The sequence below is a fragment of the Triturus cristatus genome, chromosome 6 (genome assembly GCF_964204655.1).
Source record: "Triturus cristatus chromosome 6, aTriCri1.1, whole genome shotgun sequence".
In the NCBI taxonomy this organism is placed as follows: domain Eukaryota; kingdom Metazoa; phylum Chordata; class Amphibia; order Caudata; family Salamandridae; genus Triturus; species Triturus cristatus.
In genome coordinates this window covers 1,667,749,394-1,667,766,046 of record NC_140589.1, presented here as the reverse complement: position 1 = coordinate 1,667,766,046, position 16,653 = coordinate 1,667,749,394, and the positions used below count along the sequence as shown (strand labels likewise).

The following is a 16,653-nucleotide window of genomic DNA, read 5'->3' as shown; positions in this document are numbered from 1 at the left end:
AGCCCAATGGTTCTGTGGTTATTTGCTCTCAGAACTGGGTTGACAAAAGCACACTCATGGATGGGAACTCATGCAAAGTTGCCCCCTGCCTTACAGCTGTGTAGTTATTTTGTTAATGTTTCAGTGTTGTTTAGTTCTAATGAAAACAAGATGGCAGTGAAGTTCTGTACAATAAGGACAAACAAATAATAATGAAATATAATGGAATGGCTATACACATTATAGTCTAAACAATATAAATTCTCTAAAATGCCAATCAAAAACTACTTTAAAAAGTGTGCGTGTTAGGGACATGGATTGTGTTACGATGTGTTCTGAGTGTATGCAAAGTAATGTTGGAAGAGACAAGAGTCATGTTTTTTTATGATTCATTAACATTGTGTATGTGTGTAATTTTCTAAATATGTGTATCGGTTATGTTTTCAGATGGTTTGGGGCATGCAGCATGTTATGATATGCCTGGGTGAGTGTACCGTAATATTAGCTCGGGATATGCCATTTGTTTTATAATTCATTAATAATTTACATATCTGCAATTTTCTAAATATGTGCATCTGTTATGTTTAGATTTTTACAATGTTATTTGTATGAGTGCATATATATAGTGTATAAGTTATATGGTCATTTTTTTCTTTTTTCAATTTTATTTTAATCTCTACATTGTGATTAGTATGGGAGTCACACTGTCTAATGTTATATGACAATTTTGTCAATATTGTTTTGTGTTTTTTAGAGGTATGTCTTCAAGCAAGTAGTGTTATTCTCTGGCTCAAGTGGTTTGCGTGTGATTCCCTTGCAGAACCGGTCACTGGCCATATGTGGTGAGTGAATTACATCAAGGAATGGCTGGGGTATATTGAAGCCTCTTTGGAGTAGAATACCAACCAAGCAGATGTGGGAGTAACTTTGGTGAACTGCACCTGATCTACATTTTTGTCTGTGTGTTTTTGTATTTACATCTCCTTCCCCGTGAGAACTAGTCGATGGAAGCTGATTGCTAGAAACGTAAGGGAGTCTAAATAGGTGGGCCTTAGGGTTGGTGACTATTTCCCAGGCATTCAGGATAGCATCATTATTTAAAGCCACACATTTCAGTACCTTGCCATGCCACTATTCATGTGTTACATGGCTTCCTGCATCATTACAGTTTTCATTCAAACTTTGAGTTCCTTTTTAACAATTTGTGGGCACTTAGGTTGAGAGTTCCTTTTATCTGGGGTTTCTCTTTTTGTTGCACTTTCTAACAAACTTTCTTGGATACTTAGCTGCAGTGTATGCAGCTGTCAGGATATCTGAAATAGTATCTAGTTGTCCCCGGGGTTCCTTACAGCTGCACTCTGCCTGAAGAGTCAGATGCTTCCCTACCTCATCTGAGCCTTTGTATATCCCAATTCCTGTATTCTCCCCTGTGCCTGTGGCTATACTTGATTCATACCATACCTCTGTAGGGGCGGTGGGACGATTGGGATTCTCAGCTTGAGAGTTTACTATATGGTAAATGATCTTTTGAATTAGGAAACCTGTACTGGAGCCCAAATTCTGACAAGTAGAAATGCCTATCTTGGGAGGCGTACATTAACTAAAGCTAATCGCAAAGTGCATCTTGGGAAAATATTACGAAATTTCAAGATTTGTGGAAGGTTGAAGTCAAGAAGGTATTTGCATTGAAGCTTTTTTCTAAAACTGTTGTGAAATACTGTGTTCGAAGTTCATGCTTAAATAAAATGTGTGTGCTGTATATCTTATAGTGATGGCATTGCAAGAAAAGCAATAGATAGGAGTACTGCATCTACCAATACACATTTCAATTAAGTACCATCCCTTGGTATCCAATATCAAAAATGTTTGAACGATTTCTAAAACTTGCAAGTTCACTGGGGACAGTTGAGAAGCAATGATGATAATTAAACATGAAAGAATGATTCCTGGAGAGCCCCATACACAGTTCACAAACAATTTATGTGGACAGTAGCAAAGAAACAGAGGTACAGGTGTAAAAAAAACTGTAAAGTAACAGAATCCCAGTATAGTGCTACTAAATTAAAATCACCAAACGCCCTGAATACAGTTTTGAATGATGAAGGTAGCACGTTGAGCCACCAAGTCCATCAGTACCCAAGAAATTACAAATACCGATGTTGAATATTGGTAGTTTAAGAGTCAAAAAGAGGAAAATAATTGATGGGTTTATTTTGAATTCTAACATAACAGACTTTTGTTTTAAGAGACCTGAGCAAAATCTAAGATGTCTCTAAACAGCTTTGTTTTTTGCAGTGTTGAAGCAAAAAATCATCTGAGAGGCTTCCAATAATTCCAACATTACCCAATAACATGTTAAGTGTATTGGCTACTTTGCCCTTGGTGTTTACAATACTGCAACACATAATAGAGAGTAGTCACCTGTACTTATGAAACAGGATAAAACTATGCAGTTCGTGCAAGGAAGAGATTGACAAAACCCTAAAACACCTTCTGGTAGCGTGCATGGAGATCAATGCTGCAATATCAAATTATGAAATATAGGCATTGGGAATGTTAACACCAAATAGATCCTACACATCTTGAAAATAATGTAGCACAGTGGTCTTGAGGCAATGACACTAACTTTAGATGCTGAAAATGTGTGTGTTTTTAAGTTACTTTTATTCAGGATGAAAACATATATGAACAATCCACACCAAATGTAGAATCTGGTGCGAAATGTATACAAAATTAATTACATTCCTTTTTTACTTCACATCTTCCTCCTAGCAAATAGATTCAGTATCCCAAAAATCCCAAATTTTATGATATCGACTCACTGGACACATATTTCTGAATAACTTCTTTCATGTTTCCATACTCTTTGCATTTTTTTAACAAGTTCTTCCAACAGTCGAAGGTCTAGAAGTATTTCCAATTTGCTGTATTAAGAAATCTGGCAACGACTACTGTAATGAAAAATAGCTTAAACTGAATTTTATAGAGGTTTTTTTTTCCAATCTAAGGGAGAACCAAAAAAGGGTAAAATGGATTTAAAACAATGTTGACTTGGATTATAACCATGGCCTGGCTATCCTCTGGTCAGCGAGAATATTTGTGTCAGCCGATTAAAGCTGCTGACATTCGTGAGGCAATCCGCTCACTGTCAAACAGGAAAGCGCTGGGACCGGACGGCCTCACGTGCAAATTCTACAAGGCATTCGCGGATGAATTAATACCGTACATGTTAGAAATGTATGCTGAAGCATATGAAACGGGAACCCTACCGCCAAACCTACGAGAAGCACTAATTATAATTTTATTTAAAAAAGATAAGGAACTCGCGCGCTGTGAGTCGTACTGCACCCTATCACTCAACAACATAGATGCTAGAATTCTGGCAAAAATCTTAGCCACAAGACTTCAACCGCTAATGCCAAACCTGGTCCTACCGGACCAATCTGGATTCATACCAGACAGATCTACGTCACACAATTTTCTCATAATTTTTGCGATGTTTCATATACTTAACGCTGACCTACAAGCGGCGGCAGTAATGTTGGATGCTGCTAATGCATTTGTTTCTACAGAATGGGGATCTGTGTTCCACATCTTACAACGAACAGGAATCCCCTTGGGCTACAACAGATGGGCGTGTTTATTATACACGAACCCCACGGCGCGTGTTTGAATAGGGGGGTTCACGTCAAGCCCAATTCGGATCGGAAGAGGAACCAGGCAGGGATGTCCTCTGACACCGCTCCTCTCCTCTCTAATGTTGGACCCATTAGTCTGCATCATTAGGTAGCGACACAGGGAGGCGGCTCTACGATTTGCACACAGACCTGTAAGCATATCTTTGTATGCAGATGATATGCTGCTCTTTGTTAGAGAACCGCAGGTATATCTGGCGCCCATATTGCATGAATATATCAGATTTGGGTATTTTTCAGGGATCAGCATTAATTGGTGTAAGTCACTGGGGGTTCCACTGACCAAAAGCACAATCACACACGCTCTGGACTTCCCTACTGTATGGTCCTCTGATCCTGTTAAATACTTAGTGGTGTGGGTTCATCGTGATCCAGATGTAGTAATACGGAGAATTACGGAGTTGCATGCGCCAAGCTTGAGCAGCAAGTTGCTCACTGGTCGGTGATGCCGCTGTCACTGGCAGATCGCATGGCCCTCATCAAGATGGTTGTCTTACCCCAATTTTTGTACCTGTTCAGTAATATGCCAATAAAGTTGACACATCATTTTTTCAAAAACATGCGCTCTCTGCTAGTGTGCCTGATCTGGGGAGGGAAACAGGCCAGCGTGAGCTGAGACACCCTGACACTAGATTACAGTAAGGGGGGAGGGTGTTAGTGTGCCTGAAGAACAAGTTACTTACCTTCGGTAATGATGTATCTGTAAGAAACATTAGTTAGTTAGATTCCTCACCTTAGAATATCCCCAGGCGTCAGACTGGATCCGGAAGATTTTTCGTCAGCAATACCCCTTGCGCGTCGCTAGGCGTCATCTGCGGCTCCACGTCCGTCGTCGGCGTCGTGCGCCGGGATGACGTCGTCGGAGTACTTAGACGCCGCCCTCGCGCGCTGACGTCAGTTCTTGTACTTAGCCTTCCGCGCCAGGAACGCAGAGCCATGCAAAGACCGACACTGGTGCCAAAAATAAAATCTAGGGGCCTGAAAAGGATAACCTTAACCCTAGATGTCAGTTCGCAGAACGGGGAGGATGGGTGGGTCGGTGAGGAATCTAACTAACTAATGTTTCTTACAGATACATCGTTACCGAAGGTAAGTAACTTGTTCATCTGAAAGAAACACGTTAGTTAGATTCCTCACCTTAGAATAGATACCCAAGCAATACCATCCCCGGTGGTGGGTCTGCGAACCAAGATCACACCAGAAAGTCCTGGAGGACAGAACGGCCAAAGAAGCCATCCCTCCAGACTTGGCTGTCAAGGCAATAATGCCTGGCAAACGTGTGTAGCGAAGCCCACGTCGCCGCCTGACAGATGTCCTGCAAAGGGACACCTCGTCCCAAAGCAGTAGTAGCCGCAGTGGCCCGAGTAGAATGGGCACGCAGCCCAGCAGGAGGGTCCTTTTTTGTCAAGGAATAACAAATTTTGATGCACAAAACGACCCACCGAGAGATGGTCCGTGTGTGCACAGCTTTCCCCTTCTTAGCACCCACGTATCCAACGAAAAGTTGGTCGTCCACCCGGAACTGCTTTGTGCGGTCCAAATAAAAGGAGAGCGCACGTTTTGGGTCCAGACGGTGGAGCCTCTCTTCCTCTTTGGAAGGATGCGGAGGCGGAAAGAAGGTGGGCAAGGTGACAGACTGCCCAAGATGAAATGGAGTCACCACTTTCGGAAGAAAGGAGGGACGAGGCCGAAGGACAACCTTGTCCGGATGAACAGACAGAAAAGGAGGCTTTGAAGATAAAGCCTGGAGCTCACTCACCCGTCTAGCCGAGGTGATGGCTACCAGAAAAGCAGTCTTAAGAGTCAGAAGACGAAGGGGACAGTTGTGAAGAGGCTCGAAGGGAGCGCACATCAGGAATGTCAAGACAAGATTCAAGTCCCACTGAGGCATTACAAACGGAACAGGAGGGAACGTGTGAGTAATGCCCTTTAGAAAGCGTGTAACTACAGGGGACTTGAAAAGAGAAGGCTGATCAGGAAGCCGCAAGAAGGCAGAGATGGCAGCAAGATAACCTTTCAGGGTGCCCAGGGCAGAGCCCTGCCGGGCCAAAGAAAGAAGAAAGAGGAGAACCTCAGAAAGAGGGGCGGAAAGGGGATCCACAGCCTTTGCTGTGCACCATGCCACAAATTTGTTCCACCGGCAGGCGTATACCGTCTTTGTGGAGGGACGCCTGGCTGCCAGAATGATATCACAGACTTCAGGAGGCAAGTCAAATGGCATCAACTGCCGCCGCTCAATCTCCACGCATGGAGGTGGAGGCTGGACAGGTTCGGGTGGAGGACCGTCCCCTGCTGCTGCGACAGAAGATCCTCCCGAAGGGGCAGACGTATCGGAGGATCGGTCAACATACTGAGTAGCTCGGGATACCAGTACCTTCGTGCCCAGTCCGGAGCCACCAAGATGACTTGGGCCCGGTCGTGCCTGATCTTCTTCAGCACTCTGGGCAGAAGTGGTATAGGCGGAAAGGCGTACAACAGACCGCAACTCCACTCGTGACGAAAAGCGTCGCCGAGCGAGTGCCGCCTTGGAAATTCCAACGCGCAGAACTGCTGACATTGCGCGTTCTCTTCGGTGGCGAATAGATCTAACCAAGGCTCTCCCCACTGCTGAAAGAGACCATGCGCCACTTCGGAGTTCAGACGCCATTCGTGATCCATCATGCACCGGCGGCTGAGTTCGTCTGCTCTGGCGTTCAGAGAGCCCGCCAGATGTTGAACCACTAGGGTGACGCCCTGGTGTTCCAGCCACGTCCAGAGGCGCAGAGCCTCCTGACAAAGGGTCCACGACCCCACCCCGCCCTGTTTGTTGCAATACCACATGGCGGTGGTGCTGTCCGTGAACACCTGCACGACACTGCTCCTGACAGAGGGAAGGAAGGCTTTCAGTGCAAGCCGGATCGCTCTCAACTCCAACAGGTTGATGTGGAGACGAGACTCCGCCGGAGACCAGAGGCCTCTGATCTCCGCCTCTCCCATATGGCCACCCCATCCCAGGAGGGACGCATCCGTCACTACGACATGCTCCGGTTGGGGAAGGGAGAGGCTTCTGCCCATGACCCAATCGCGGTCCGTGAGCCACCACTGCAACTGCTGTGCAGTGCCCTCCGAGATCAAGACATGGTCGGACAGGTTGCCGTGATGCTGGGCCCACTGAAACTTCAGGTCCCACTGCAGAGCCCGCATGCGCCGCCTGGCGTGATGCACTAGTAGGATGCAGGAGGCCATCAGCCCCAGAAGCCGCAACACTAGCCTGACCGAAACCCAGGATAGAGGCCGAAAGATGGGAATCAGGGCCTGAATATCCCGGACCCGCTGTTCTGGTGGATAGACCCGGAACTGCGCCGAATCGAGAACCGCTCCGATGAAAAGGAGCTTCTGAGAGGGACTCAGGTGTGACTTCGGCACGTTGATGGAAAACCCCAGCAAATGCAGGAGATCCGCCGTAGTCTGGAGGTGGGAGACGACTGCCTGGGGCGAGCCCGCCTTCAACAACCAGTCGTCGAGATAGGGGAAGACTGGAACCCCTGATCTGCGCAGATGAGCTGCGACCACCGCCATCACTTTCGTGAACACCTGAGGGGCACTGGTGAGACCGAAGGGGAGCACGGTAAACTGAAAGTACTCTGGGCCCACCGTGAACCGCAGGTAACGCCGGTGGGCCGGCAGGACGGGGATGTGGAAATATGCGTCCTGCAAGTCCAACGCTACCATCCAGTCTCCGGGGTCTAGGGCAGCTAGAACCTGAGCCAAGGTCAACATCTTGAACCTTTCCTTCCGGAGGAAGGCATTGACGTTCCGGAGGTCCAAGATAGGGCGTAGGCCCCCTTTGCCCTTCTTGGGAACCAGAAAGTAGTGGGAATAACAACCACGACCTACTTCTGGACTCGGAACGCGCTCGACGGCCCCCTTGGCCAAGAGGGCGGAAACTTCCTCGTGGAGAAGATTCAAATGATCCCCCGAGATACGGTGGTGCTGCGGTGGCATGGCTGGAGGGGTCGTCTCGAAGGGGAGGGAGTAGCCCCTTCGGACGATTTGCAGCACCCACCTGTCCGATGTGATGGACCGCCAGTGGAGCAGGTGATGGCGAACTCTGCCGCCCACTGGCGTGGAATGGGCCTGAAAGCTCGGACTAGGAAGGCTTTGAGGCGGATGATGCCATGGTGGATGTGGGCTGACCTCGTCGTCCTCCAGAACCACCTCGGCGGAAACCACGTCCGCGACCGCGCGCAGGTTGGTTCTGCGGCTGGTGGCTAGGCGCACGTGAGGAGGCACCCCTTCCTTGGCCACGAAAGGGGCGAAAGGCGGAAGATTGCGACCGCGGGGCCGAGAGGCCCAAGGACTTGGCCGTAGCCCGGGAGTCCTTAAAGCGGTTCAGCGCACTGTCCGCTTTCTCGCCAAACAGGCGAGTGCCATCAAACGGCATGTCCATGAGAGTGCTCTGGACATCGCCCGAAAATGACGTGGACCGCAGCCAGGCGTGACGTCTAAGCGCCACTGTGGTAGAAATGGCCCTCCCCAGCGAGTCCGTGGTGTCAAGCCCACAACGTATAGCATGTCACGCGGCATCCCTCCCATCGGCCAGAGCCTGGGTAAGGCGTGTCCGGACCTCCTCCGGACACAGGGGCAGCGCGTCCTCCACCGCATCCCACAGAGAGTGGGAATAACGGTCCAAGAGACAAGCGGTGTTCAAAGACCGCAGGCCCAAACTAAGGGAAGAGAACAGCTTCTTGCCAAACTGTTCTAGTCTCTTGGAATCCCGGTCCGGCGGGGCGGTCGGGAAGGAGGATTGGGAGGTAGAGGCCTGGATAACCAGGCTCTCGGGGGTAGGGTGTTGGGACAGAAAACTGGGGTCGCCCGGAGCAGGGCGGTGGCACCTGGCGACGTTCCTGTCCACAGGAGGAACTGTGGAGGGCTTGGACCAGGTGCCCTGCAGAACGTCAATGAGGGCCTCATTGAATTGCAGCAGAGGCTCAGTGGAGCTTGCTGCAGACTGAAGCACCTCAGTAAGGACGTTAGTCCTCACAGCCACGGCAGGCAGCTCGAGCCCAAGGGCTGCAGCTGCCTTGCGCAGCACCACGGAGAAAGCAGCGCCCTCCTCCGAAGCCACGGTCGGAGGAGAGACAAATCCAGTGTCTGGAGAGGTATCCAGGCCACTGGCCTCCCCCAGTTCATCTGCCCAGTCCTGGGACAGTTGAGCCTGAGCGGCCATAGGATCCTCGGATCCCTCCCAGTTGTCCCCATCATCCGACTCCTGGTATAGAGTAGAAAGTAACGGAGCCGGGCGGTAGACAAAATGTGTCTCTAGCGGCGTCGATCTCGGCGTCCATCGACGCCGGACCGGCGCCGGGCCCGGAGCGGGACTGAACTGGGGCACGACGTCGAGCGGAGTCGACGTCGGCGTCGGGGGTGGAACCGGTGTCGACGCCGGCGGAGGAGGCGTGACAAGGTTGAACGGCGTCGACGGGGACTCGAGAACGGGTCCCTCAGGCGCTTGCGGCGTCGAGGCCGGAGCCGTCAACGGCGCCGGGGCCGGAGCCACCGGTAGGCAAGTCAGCCCAGTCGGGTCCGCGGGGCCCGAAGGCGCGCCAGCGGGCGCCGACGGCGGAGCCAGGTTCCTCATGGCCGAGAGGAAGGCACTGACCTCCGCCGGCGTCGCGTCAGTCCCAGGGACCGGAGGGTATGGGGACGGGAGCGGCGCCTGCGGCTCCGCCGGAGCCGCGGGGGTGGAACCACCCTGACCCTCGACCGAGTCGCGCGACCGGCGAGGGGAGTCCGAAGAGCGATGTCGCCTCTTGGACTTCTTGGAATGCTTCGACTTACCCGAAGACTTGGATCCCGACGACCGATGGTGACGTCGGCTGCGGCTCCGCGAACGATCCTTGGACCTCCTCCTGGACCGGGATCGAGAGGCGCGCGGAGCCGAGTGGCGAATCTCGAGAAGCTTACGGGACCGCTCCCGTCTAGCCGTCGAGGTCAGGGCCTTGCAGTCCGAACACGACTCCGCGTCGTGATCGAGGCCCAAGCAGTAAAGATACCGGCGGTGATGGTCCGTAACCGACATCAATCGGTTACAGTCCGTACAGGCTTTAAACCCAGGCATCCTACCGGCACCGGTGTCGAGACACGATCAAAAAGGATCAAAAAAGTTAGTCAAAAATTGACTAAAGGGGTAGCTCTCCCGGATCTGCGCTTACTGGCGCGGAAAAAAGAAGAACTGACGTCAGCGCGCGAGGGCGGCGTCTAAGTACTCCGACGACGTCATCGCGGCGCACGACGCCGACGACGGACGCGGAGCCGCAGACGACGCCTAGCGACGCGCAAGGGGTATTGCTGACGAAAAATCTTCCGGATCCAGTCTGACGCCTGGGGATATTCTAAGGTGAGGAATCTAACTAACGTGTTTCTTTCAGATATGCATTTATACTATCTCGGTGCGCAAGCGCAATATGCGAATTATTGGCGAAGTCACCACAAATTTATACCGCGTGTTGCGGTCGAAGATGGGGACGCTCACCCGGTTCCACTAAAATGTATGCTGTCACACACACGTAGAGGCACTCTCAAACAAGAAATTAATACCATAGACGCTACAATTGCGGCCTGGCAAAACATTGATTTGGTTTCCAAATGATTGCAATAAAAATATCAACTAATAAACTAAGTCTATTTTCCGGTCATCTCTTTATTTATGAATGGGGTAAAAAGGAAACATGGAACCACAATTCATCAATCTAGTATGGGAATTCATTACAGGACTTTTATGGAATGTATAGGATTGGTTTTTCTTTTAAAGAACATGGATAGTGCCTTGCTCCGCACCTCTTTGTTTTTTTTCATATATTTGACAGGACAGGATGTATCTTGGATTGAATGTGCTAGCTTAATATTGGTTACTATGTTGTCCTAAAAATCAAAGGTGGAAGAAATAAATTGGTATTGAGGTCTGTTCCGAGACATATTGATCTTATTTAGCTCAGGTCTAATCCAATGTGATTCTAATAATACTATATTAAAAGTGGTGACTCAGAATCCATGCTTTCACGGATTTGGCTATATGTTATGTATAATACCATTTGAGTTAAATGATATTGCTCTAAGGTCAATAATTGTGATCACATGTTAAGAAAACTCTTGCTAGTAACCTGATATTATTATATACCCTGTGCTTTCAGATCCATACATTGTATACATTTTTTTTTTTTTACTAATCCCTAATCAGACAATGCAAAAACGTGTGAGCCCTATGTGGCTGAAATATCTGCTCATCCTACCTTGTAGATCCCCTGAGCCCGCCACCTTCTTTCCCTCCCATTGTAACCTCCCTTATTCCTGCCCCATGGTAACAATTGCATTTTCCACCTAATGAACCCCTCTCTGCCCCTGAAGGGTGCCATGGAATGTCCATATTCCCAAAATGCTACCTTCGTGCTACAGTGAGTATAGGGTACTAAACATGCAGCTCAGGAGTCTTCAAAAACAACCTTTTTATACAGTTTGATAGTTATCATTCAAGATTCATGTAGCTACCTGTGCTTGTGAAATAACCATTGTTTCACCCTTAGTAACAAGTTTCTGCCCATTTCAACAGATATGTCAGAAAAGACTTGAAAATCAAATTCATTTGAACTTTTAATAAATTCTTCTGAATTGCTTGCTGAAGGATCTTCTCTTTAATTCTGTAGTCTGCAAAATTAGCCAGTATACTTCAAGGGAAAGATTAAGGCCTTGAGATTGTGAATATTATGCAATGGGCTCTACTTGTAGCTAAAGCTCACTGAAATTCTGGAAAAATACAATCTTTAATGACATTTGAGATAAGATCAATCGCTGAGCTCCCTGCTTCATAGTGTTTGGGTGTACCCATGATTCTTGGATTAGTCCACCTAGCACTGTTCTCCAGATCTTCCTATTTGCTTTTGACCCACAAAATATCCTTTGAGAGCTTTACTACTTCACAGAAACATATTTTGCTGGTCTCCTGAATCTGAAACGTGTTGTTCTAAGGTTGGAATTCGGATTTCAACTTGGACATGTTTATCATCAATCTGATCTATTTTGGAGTGTAACAGGGCAGTAGTTGCTGCTTGCACTAATTTAATATTTTTAATTCCCTTTAAAACTTAGTTCAGTATCTGGAAGAATTGGTTATGACCCTGGGTTAAGCCTTCTGGCAATGATTCAAAGCACTGGGCTTTATCCTGGCTAGCCCTAATAGTATGTTTGGTATTGGCATAGATCTCATGAGAAAAAGGGATGTCAAATCAAAGAATTGACCAGCCTTTTCAGACAAATTTAAAGTTTGCATCTTGGGGGCACCAGCATCAAAGGTAGGGAAGCATCATCACACCTGAAGGAAATGAAGTATTATCACCCTATCTATCGATAACTTTTGGATCCCAATTTATTTGGAATTAATTATAGAAGTGTTGCTTTCAGGTGTTTCTTTGCTCCTTACAGTGGGTTGCTCTGAAGACTCTGAATTGACAAAACTGCCTTTGTCCGGCTTCTAGCATCTGAATAGAGGTCTTGACTGCCCACTCTCTTATTTTTGCACAACTTACAAAACAAATATGAGATATTCTACAAACCAGGTTGTTTAGGGTCTTTAAGGACTTTTGGCCTCACGCCCAACTCATAAGGGAGGCTATATCTTCTGTTTGAAAATAGAGGGTATGTGTAGGTACTTGTTAGCTCTTTGGATCTTTTGAGTCTACCTGAGCTTTCTTTCCGAATTTTCGAAAAGGAACATAAATCCTTCAGCACAAAAGGGCTGACATTTGGACTTGGGAACTGAAGGGGTCTTTGAGTTACACCAGACCTAAGAAATGCTACGTGCATCACTGTCTGCTTACAAAGGATCTAATAGCTTTGGCCCTAAAGCTCTTTTATTTGGCAAAGTTTCATGCTATCGTCAATAAACTGAGTTCACTCCTTCTAGCGGCAGGGTTTCATGGTTAATATGGTCAGTGTCTGGAGAGATTTATTTTACTGTGGGTTCAGTAGGAAAAGTGGTTTGGCACAGTTAAAGTGTGGTCTTGGCCACGATATGTCAATTGAAGGAGCTATGCCTATCTCTGATAAGGAACAAGATTGAGTTGCTAAATTACCACTCTCTATTTCAGTGATGTATTTGCAACCCTGAGTTACAAGAATTTATGTTTTTCTAGAAGTAACTTTGATATGGTTTTTATTTCTTACTTTTTTAATTGAGTAGCCCCGGCAAGTGACCCCTTACTACTCTGTTTCACAGATTAAGATAATAAGCATCTGTGAGACGTCAAACAAAGCTGGGGAGGGGAGGGTGGTGTGTTTGCTTCTAGAGAATAGCTCAGTCACAAACCTCGAAATGCCACTGACTGCTTGCAGTGAACCGCCAGACAAAGAACATACGGTAAACAACTCCCAGCTTAATATCTCTGCATAGGCACAGCTCCCCGCAGCTCAAACACACCCTAGTCCAAGTTATTTCCCTGCAGAAAGTACATTTTAGCCATCTATCAAAGCCTTAAGGCAAAAGTAAGAGTAAGCAGGGTGATAACTAGATGGGTGAGGACAGTGGCTCTTCCCACTCCTTTTGAGGCTGTAGCAAACCACATAAGGTGGAATCAAAGTAGTAGAGGTATCAAAATAGGACAGAATGACATTAAGCATTCTATGGAACCGGATGATGTCTTAGTTTACCATTTCAATGAGCAGACATTGTTTTCCCCTTTGATGCTGAAATTGCACCAACAGTACAGAAAATACACCTCAACTATCCCCTTCTGATTAGGGGAACAATACAAGAACTATAGTGGTGCTACCCAACAGCTTGTTCATGGATGAGGAAGGCACCTTTTATATGAAAATTTAAATTTTGCTGCAATTGCTATAAAGCATTACAATGTTAATAGCTCACTATTCTAGATTAGGACTTTAAGTTATAAATTGCAATTAACAAAAGGATGTCTCTTTGAAAGTAGTAACCTGCTTATCTGTTTACATCACACGCACTCTGTAATCTACTTCGTACACGTTCTTTGCTGCAGGCATATTTACCCTCTGCACTAACTTCACTTAAATCAAAACCTCAACTATACAAAATGCTGATCTCTCTCCAGGAAGATAATTAATCACACGAGTTATCTTGACATTTATGTGATGCCTGGTAATTGCCGGGGAAAAGAAACGCTGCAGCAGGTGCCTCAAAAGCATAATAAACTTTCAAACACGGCGCCCCCAGGAAGCCAGCACCCAGTGCGGTGGCACCGGTCGCACCGCCCTAAAGCCGGCCCTGGAGGCAACTCTGCTGGAGCATGGCAGTAGTATTTTCCCGTTTTTACATTTAAATACAGACAATGGAAAACTTGTTTTCCGTCTGTATTTATATGTAAAAATCCGTTTAAACGGAAAACCGGGAGCCCTAATTACAATTAACGTTCACATCCACTATACCCAACACACATTTATGCGGGAAGGAAATAAAGTAATAGAGGATCTTCACTAGGCAGATGTTGAAGCATCTGAACTTTTAGATTTTGCTAAGGCCATATTTGGCAGACACTGACAGGATTCAAATTCCCCTTAATCCCAGCTTATATTGTGCCATTACCCTGATTAATTATTATGCTAATAGATAGACAAATAAAATATACTGGAGCATATGGCATTTTAAGTAGGTTTATTTATCGCGTGAAAAAGGGGCAATATAATAGATAAAAGAAGAATGCATTGAGCATGCCTGGCATTTAATTCCAAAAAAAGCCTTCAACCACTTCAGCTAGAGCTACATAAATATGGCCCATGAACAATACAAAAATGTAGTATTAATATCATAAAAAGTTATACGATCAAATCATGCAAATCCTCTATCCAACATCAGTCTATAACCCCTTCTCTTCCATAACCAGTATTTGTAGTGGACTGAAGCCAGGATTTTTGTTCAACCTATCTCTTGCTCCTAAGAACAGTGCCTGCTTTTGTCAGGAGTTCTTGTACTCAATACATTTCTGATGTGTGACAGAGCACACGGAAGGCAGGAAATAACACGAGAAGTAGACACCTGAGATAGTGCTATACTTTGTTCACATTTATGTCATGTTTTTTCAAACGTGATAAGAAGCACCAAAACCCATGATTAGAATTTTATACTGTATTACATGTAGGCAACATATTTTGATACATAACCACTTAATGCTGACCAGTATCAACTCAAATACTGAAACATGCATGCTAGTGATTTTATATTGATGTTTGAATTGTAAATTTGTAAACAAACTTGTTAACCCGGTAAGATATATGGAATGCAAAAAAAAAAGATTATCACACAAAGGAAGAGTATTTAATAAAAGTACTCCTTTGCAAAAAAATGTGCAGTTCTTCAGAATTAAAATTACTTAAACCGGGAGGAGGAGCCTAGCGCGCAACCAAGATGGACGCGTAGGCACAGGGCTCCCGGGACCCTCGCGACCTCCCACGTCTATCCTGGCTGTAATCCTGTTAATCTGAAGGAATATTCCTGGTGAACTGAAGCGGAGGTGATTCCCGTTTTCGGAACTTAAATCGGACTTTGGGAACTCGACTTATCCTGCACTTCAGAAAGAGGCCCGCTCCGTGGCGCCACCCCGGACTCGAGTTGGCACTGTCCCCGAGCTCCAATCGAACAACAACGGCTCTGGGGTCTTGGGCGGGCCCGTCCCCCCCTGGTTTCACTTTCGTTTTTGACTTTCCTCTACGAGTCTGGTGGCGGGCGCTCGCAGTCACTCTGCGTTGGGATCGATCTGTAGCGGTCGAGTGGCATTGATAAGATAAGATAAGTTTATTGTTTGATTACTTAAAATCATTACAAAGGGGGCTGTCCATCAGTCAGGTGGACTCCCCAGGGTGATCGCTGCACCTCACAGGCATATTAGATCTGCTCTCCCTGCTGAGTGATGACGACCCGGCTGGACGGTGACAAGCACAAGTCTAGAGCTCCCCGGAGGGGTAGCTACGTGCAAGCTAACAACATGGACCGCTATGCCCAGCAGAAGGGATCTCCCGGATCGAGTGGGCCTTCAGATGCAGCCAAGGAGGGCCCGTCACCCTCGACGGAATTGTCACTACAAGATGTCATGGGTGCCATCGACGCCATGAAGGCCTCGGTCGGCCAGCAATTCAACTCGCTGGCCCACAAGCTGGACACCGTGTTGATCGATATCAACCTACTTAAGGCAGATCTGTCAAAAACTAGTGAGAAGGTCAAATCGCTCGATCTCACGTCATCAGGCCTCAAGACGGATGTCTCTGAACTGCAGACGGAGATCCGTAGTTTGCGGGCCCTCAGCGACCTCTCTGCTAAGAGACTGGAGGATTTTGAAAGCAGGGCCCGGCGGAATAATGTACGCATCATCGGTGTGCCGGAGAGGTCGGAGGATGGGCCGGTCGATCTCTTTGTGGAAGATCTGATCCTGACCAAACTAGCGCCGAAAGGCCTCAGCAACTTCTTTACGGTGGAGCGGGCACACAGAGTTCCGGGGGGCCGGCCGAGGCATGGGGCCCCACCGCGACCTATCATTGCCAGGATATTCAACTTTCGGGACCGTGACGCAATCCTGCAGGCCTCCCGTGTGCATGGCCCGACGAAATATGACAATGCGGACATCAGTTTCTATCCTGACTGTACACAATCGGTGCAAAAACAGCGAATGGGCTTTATGACTGTCAAGCGGCGGTTGAGGGACATGGGCTTGAAGTACTCTATGCTTTTCCCGGCCAAGCTACGTATTGAACTGGAAGAACGGACTCATTTTTTCGACCGGCCCGAGGCGGTTGAGGACTGGCTTGACACTTTGCACCGTTGGCACGGCGGGGAGGAACGAGCTGCGGATGAGGGTGGTGGATCAGCGGAACAAGGGTGAACGAATGACTTGTGGTTCCTTGACAATCTTGTGTTCACCCCCGACTTGGGTTTGATGTACTGGGGTTTTTCTTTTCTAGGACTGCATTACTTTTCCTTCAT

At 47.3% G+C, this 16,653-nt stretch overlaps 1 protein-coding gene across 3 annotated transcripts in view; it reads right to left on the bottom strand.

Moving 5' to 3' along the window:
• TRERF1 (transcriptional regulating factor 1) overlaps positions 1-16,653 on the bottom strand; it is a 753,074-nt gene that overhangs the window by 230,437 nt on the left and 505,984 nt on the right. The window lies entirely within an intron of this gene.